Source organism: Nerophis lumbriciformis, linkage group LG37, assembly GCF_033978685.3.
Source record: "Nerophis lumbriciformis linkage group LG37, RoL_Nlum_v2.1, whole genome shotgun sequence".
Classification (NCBI taxonomy): Eukaryota; Metazoa; Chordata; class Actinopteri; order Syngnathiformes; family Syngnathidae; genus Nerophis; species Nerophis lumbriciformis.
In genome coordinates this window covers 24,895,615-24,902,358 of record NC_084584.2, presented here as the reverse complement: position 1 = coordinate 24,902,358, position 6,744 = coordinate 24,895,615, and the positions used below count along the sequence as shown (strand labels likewise).

General features: G+C 51.6%; 1 long non-coding RNA gene across 1 annotated transcript; it reads right to left on the bottom strand.

Moving 5' to 3' along the window:
* Window positions 1-344: 344 nt before the first annotated feature.
* Window positions 345-3,182, bottom strand: LOC140677598 (uncharacterized). The gene is made up of 2 exons (XR_012049369.1): window positions 3,032-3,182; window positions 345-879 (listed from the first exon to the last, which is right to left on the bottom strand). It is a non-coding gene; the product is annotated as an uncharacterized lncRNA (long non-coding RNA).
* Window positions 3,183-6,744: the final 3,562 nt, after the last annotated feature.

The following is a 6,744-nucleotide window of genomic DNA, read 5'->3' as shown; positions in this document are numbered from 1 at the left end:
GTTTGTACAGTGAATGTATATGTACAGTATGTGTATGTTTGTACAGTGAATGAATAACAAAACAACTATAATAGTTAGACAAATATTTTTTGCAGCACAAACAAATAGGACAGGATTGGGACAGATTTGGATAAAGTGGGTGCTGGGGGACTGGATGACATCGCTAGTCAGAAAAAATGTATTGTAGAAAAAAACAAAAATTTTACAGCACAAATGCTGCAAAAATGAACGACAGTGTTATTTTAATATTTGCAATGATAAGGGGGGCCCGGCTTCCTACAGGTGCTGCAAACTTGTCCCGGACGCACCTGCTGTAAAGGAGGGAACACGGCAAAAACAGCAAATTGAGGTTGGTTTCTTTTTTAATTGTCTCTTCAAAGATAACATGGAAACATTCAAAAACTTTGGACGTTACATGTTCATGTATTCACTCTGAATTCATCATTTGAACTGGAGGTGTGTGCGTGCATGTGTGTGTCTGCGACGACGTGAGTGTGAGTGCTGCGTGAGGGATTAGCTGCAGTGTGTGTCCACTAGTGATTAGCCTGGTCAGTGGGCCTGTTGTGCATTCACTCCGGCCATTAGCATATTAATGCTCACTCGCTCTTGATCCTCCCCAGCCCCCACCTTGCCCCCCCCCACCCCCCCTTCAACCCACCCCAGCTCTTTCTCTATACATATTTCCCCACACTGACTTGTCACTTCCTGCAGCTCCCATCTATAAATCTCACCCGCCATTCGTGGCTGCGCATCTGCGGGGTCCGGCCTGCACAAATTTGAAGGTGCTCATTTTCCCTCCAAAAAATGGGGACTCCCCTCCCCCTTCCCTCTGTCCCCTCGGTCCTCCTCCTTGCCTGATCTTTGCCTCCTTTTTTCATCCTGTGAGGGAAAACACACACACACACACACACACACACACACACACACACACACACACACACACACACACACACACACACACACACACACACACACACACAGGCAAATTAATGAATGCGCATACAGAAACTAAACACACACACACTATAGTGCAGTGGTTCTCAACCTTTTTTCAGTGATGTACCCCCTGTTTTAATTCAAGTACCCCCTAATCAGAGCAAAGCATTTTTGGTTGAAAAAAAAGATATCAAGAAGTAAAATACAGCACTATGTCATCAGTTTCTGATTTTTTAAATTGTATAACAGTGCAAAATATTGCTCATTTGTAGTGGTCTTTCTTGAACTATTTGGAAAAAAAGATAGGTTATATTTAGAAAGGTATTTTGAATTGTTGCTATTTTTAGAATATTTAAAAAAAAAAATCTCACATACCCCTTGGCATACCTTCAAGTACCCCCAGGGGTATGCGTACCCCCATTTGAGAACCACTGCTTCAACTGCTAATTTAGCACATCCTTGTCCATAAACCGTTCAACTTTACTTTCCACGTCCTAAACACGACACACGCTGAAGCCTGCGGGAATTCGCTCGTTTGTTGTTTTCCCTGCGAAAATAAATATACTTGCAGCGTTTTAATGTTTGTTAAGTCTTGCATGTTGAATTCTCTGGTTTTTTGGATTTTTCTTTAACAGAAAAGCATAACTGTGACCACAGAACTAGAGCAAAAACAAACAGGTGTGGTTTTTTTTCTACAATAAACTGAATTTGAGCAACTGCACTGTGAAAGCCTGCTCATTTATGCTCTGATTGCAAAATATAGCAGCTTGTTTGTGTTGTTTTTCATACTATTAAAGGCATTTCCTGCAAAATACAGAATTCCTATAACTAATGCACTATTCAAAAAACTTGCAGTACACACATTTTCAATGGGAGACAGGTCTGGACTACAGGCAGGCCAGTCTAGTACCCGCACATGGCCTCAGTCTGGCATGTCTGTCCCTTCAAGACGACGCTTGGTGGTAAAGTCCCTCTCGTTGAGTTGGAGAGGTCAGGGGCGTGATGTCCATCCACAACTCCTGGTTTCACCAAGGCAGACGCAAGAATTGCGTTTGGACAATCAGCTCCGGACCTCCGTCCTTCTGCGGTGGTCGCCCGCAACGTCGTTCACGGTGGCCCTCCATAGAAAAGTCCCCCCGGTCGCACTTTCTTTGAGACCTTTAACCTCATGGCCTCAGCTCGGCGCATGCGGGCGGACGCGAAAGGAAGAGGCAAAAAGAAGAAAAGAAGGAGAGAGAGAGAGAGAGAGAGCCCTAACTCACGCTCGGCCTCTGTGTGGATGACACCATGGATGAACGGAAGGGGTCACCACCCGGGGGCCGCCAGTGTGACCTCGTACAAAAGAAGTCCCGCACATGAAAGGGGACAAAAGGCTGAGATGATGACCGCAGCACATCATGATCACACATGAGCACCAGTGAGCTGAGGGCAGGTGGGCAGGCTGTGAGGGTTGGAGGGGGTTGGAGATGGGGGTCTGGGCAGGGTGAGGGGGGAGTGGAGGGGGTACAGATACAAAAAAATAAAAATAAAAAAGTAAAGCTCTGACGAACCCTAATCTGATTTGCCTTACGCAACATTTTCCTCTTTATCTGCTTCGCTCCGTGAGGCAGTTTTCTCTTTCTGCCGGTCTTTATCCGAATGATGCGGTCTTTGCCGCGGCCGGGCCTATTCATGAGAACCCCATGTGCCGTGCCCACCATTGAGGTGCAGAGCAGCATGGCCACAAAAGGATGCCAGAGCCCTCCCCCCCGCCTCCGCCCCCTAACCGCGACGCTCAACTCCGGCACAGTTTGAAGCTGGGGGAAAAAAATAAAATAAAATCTCACGGGAGTTTCTCCTTTCCTTCAAAAAGGTGACGACGCTGTCCGTCGCCACCGTCAACGTCACGGTGAGGCGCCAACCATCCCGACCGGATCTAGAAGTTTAAAAACTTTTCTGGCGCTGATGGGATATGAAAGCTCGTTTTCTGCGGCTCTTGTTGTCCCGCCGAGGCCTGCAGGCCTGAACTGATATGCTCGCCGGACGACACTAAAGCCCGCTCAGAAACCTTTCCCATGCACAGTTTGATCAAACACGATCAACGCTCGGGAATTACCTCCGAAAGCACTTGATGCGATGTCCCCCATCCTCCTCCTCCTCCTCTTCTTTAGCCGCACGGCTGGCGATGTCCGACCACGCTTGTCGTCCCTCTCCTCCATCTTTCACCCTCGTCCACCTCTTGCACCTCTGGTCCCGCGTCCCTCTCCCTCGCCTTCTTCAACCCTCTGCGTCCGGATCCCAGGCCCCGCCCCCTCAACCTCCGCCTTTACAATCCCGACGACCCTCTACCGGTTTTCCCCACCCTCTCTCTCTCTCTCTCTCTCTCTCTCCCTTTCAATCGTTGCCCGACTCTCCCTCGCTCGCTCGCTCTCCTCATTTCATGCAGCGCTGGGGTTACCTAAGAGACTGGGCCTGAATGGAGAAAATCTCCTTTGGTACAATGAAGTGGGTGAGAGGCAGAGAGGAGGCGGGCGGTGGATGGGTGAGGCGGGGGGTGGGCCGGCGAGGTCACATGGGGTGGGGAGGGGGGCTTGGCTGGGTGAAATATATAGATGAAAAGTTATGAAATCCTCCAAGTGATTTTGCCTCGTTTTCTTGTCCAATCACCTCCTTTTTTCAGCGACGTTACCAAAGAAAGTCAGCAACAGGGGCCATTTTTTGTTTGTTTGCCCCCCTCAAAAGACCCCGAGGCCTCTCCGCAAAAACAAATGTTTCTCTTCCCCTGAACCACATGGAGCCGCTGAAGCTCCCGCAATTACGGCAATTAATCCTCTCACTCTTGCCCCGAAGAAGGCGGCTTGTTTAGAGGCGAGTTACTGATTAGCGCCAAAACTGTTGCACTTTGTTTTTTTTCTTCCCGGCGGCAACCGTATTGAGCGCCTCTTGGCGATGCTCGTCACTTTGTCTCCTAGTTAGCAAACAGAACCCCCGCCGCTGCGCGTTGTCTTTACAACCCCCCCCCCCCCTCCACCAGCCCTCTTTTCATCCGAGGATGTGAGAAAACAATAGGGGATAATAAAAGTACACAGATAATTAACGGCACGCGGCTGAAGTTAGCGCTCTCCTACACGCTCCACAAATAGCAGCGGTGTGAAATGGGATACGAGGAGGACTATTTTCAGATATTTGTTTGTAATGGCCGTCGTGTTGTGGTGAGGGGCTGCAGAATCCCGGCCTTAATGGCTTCATCAGGGCCCGCTACATGCAGTGGGCTTGAATGTGGCACAGGGGGTGTCAAAGTTAGGATGCGCTGTATGTGTATAAGTATGTGCGTATGTGTGAAACAGGGGCATGGGGGGCGGGCGGGGGGGGCTTAGGGCAGATGGTCCATGGTGCACCCCCCCCCCCCCCCCTCTCCAGGAGTGTGTGAATAAAGTTATTTCCAGGCCTCTGTCCATCTGTTACCGTGGCAGCAGCGGTGACCAAGGTGTTGCCATGGCGAGGTGGACACAAAAAGGCGTGGCGTGGGAACAGGTCCAGGGGTCAGGAGTGAGGGTCAGGGGGTCAAGGGTCACAGCCAGCTGGACAGCACACAAGAGGAGGCCGGGGTGAGAAAAGAAGGCGGGAAGCCTTCGCCTTTCTTTCACGTTCTCCTCCTTTCTTCTCGCGGCCGTCCGAGGAGTGGACACCACTGGACGTTAACATTGAACTGGAGCGTGATGATGAAGCGGGGGTGGGGGTACGACGTTAAGGGGGGGCGGGGGGTGGGGCTGGGGGGGCGAGTCGCGTCTAATCGTGCGCAGCATTTGCCAGCCAATTGACTGCGCTCAATTCCGCGCAGAAAAGCGAGCATTGAGGGGACGGCGGCGGCTGCGTGTGTCTGTGTGGCCCCCGTCTGCTCTTTGGTCCAGATAAGTGATACCCAAAGAAAACAAAAGGCCGCTTATTCTGCTCGTTTTGAGCTCAAAACTGCTCGCAAACAATAAGAACGGAGGCAATGAATCAATAGACGGCTTAAAAGTGACCATTAATCCTAAACTCTTCTCCTATCCATCATCTTCTTGCCATGGTCGAGCATCAAACCAGTCATTCTGGTATATAATCAATGTCATTGGAACCCATAAGATGATCAATATCGTTTAAATTCATGAGAAGCCAGGCTTATTTTTGTCACAAACTGACATTTAGGAAACATTTTGGATTGTTTTGTTATGTGACTATCCCAGGACATGGCATCCCCAAAATGGTATTCAGGCAAGCTAGCTCATTTATAATAGGCTGACCATATTCTGAAATCCCTACAAAGAGGACACATATATGCGTGCCAAGGCCGGGACGAGGTGAAAATTCGCTAATGATACTCGAACTTGTCACATTTTGTAGGTGGTGACGAACCCCAAGATGCAGAGATGGTAGGCTTTGTCCAGGAAAACATGATTTAATGTTCATAAAATAAAGGAAAAAACACAAACCAGGAACTAGGAACAGGAAACAGGATGCCAGGGAAACAGGAACTGGAAGACGAGGAACAAAAGGACAGCAAGCTACAAACAGCTACAGAATCTAGCTTACCGCTACCGCATCCAGCTACACTGACATCGACAAGTAGAAATGACAAATGACAGGTAGTAGTGACAACAAGTATTAGCGACAATGACAATAATCCAGCAGTGACTGGAGGGTAGGGCAGGTATAAATAGCAGGTGGCTGATTGACACCAGGTGTGGCCATGGGTGCCAATCAGCCACAGCTGAGGGGACACAGCACTTAGGGAGACAAACAGGAAACAGAACCAAAACAAGAGCGCTGACAGGAAATACTACACACATAAACGAAAAACTAAAACACAACCAAACTGTCAGGGATAAGCCTGACAGTAGCCCCCCTTCCCAAAACGGATACCAGACGTTCTAGAAACCCCCCCCCCCAAAAAGAAAAAACAGTCCAAAGTCCCGGGAGGGTGGAGGGAGTACAAGGAGGTGGGCCGCCAGGCCAAGTGTCGCCGCAACCAGCGGGGAACAGTCAGGTGGCGACGGCGAGTTGAACGCCGCTGCAATTGGTGAGGTGGTCGCCCATGAAACGACTACATCTGTGGCCGACAAGAGGTTGGTGGCGCCCTCTGCTGGCCCACCGGAGACGATGGCGGCGCCCTCTGCTGGCCCACCGTAGACGATGGCGGCGCCCTCTGCTGGCGGCGCCCTCTGCTGGCGGCGCCCTCTGCTGGCGGCGCCCTCTGTTTCAGGCCCATTGGAGACGATGGCGGCGCCCTCTGTTTCAGGCCCACCGGAGACGATGGCGGCGCCCTCTGTTTCAGGCCCACCGGAGACGATGGCGGCGCCCTCTGTTTCAGACCCACCGGAGACGATGGCGGCGCCGTCTGTTTCAGGCCCACCGGAGACTATGGCGGCGCAGTCTGTTTCAGGCCCACCGGAGACGATGGCGGCGCAGTCTGTTTCAGGCCCACCGGAGACGATGACGGCGCAGTCTGTTTCAGGCCCACCGGAGACGATGGCGGCGCAGTCTGTTTCAGGCCCACCGGAGACGATGGCGGCGCAGTCTGTTTCAGGCCCACCGGAGACGATGGCGGCGCAGTCTGTTTCAGACCCACCGGAGATGGTGGCGCCGTCTGTTTCAGACCCACCGGAGATGGTGGCGCCGTCTGTTTCAGACCCACCGGAGATGGTGGCGCCGTCTGTTTCAGACCCACCGGAGATGGTGGCGCCGTCTGCTGGCCCACCGGAGTGCATGGTGGCGGCGTCTGCTGGCCCACCGGAGTGCATGGTGGCATCTGTTGCAGACCCACTGGGGTGGGAAGTAGCTGTGCCTCCC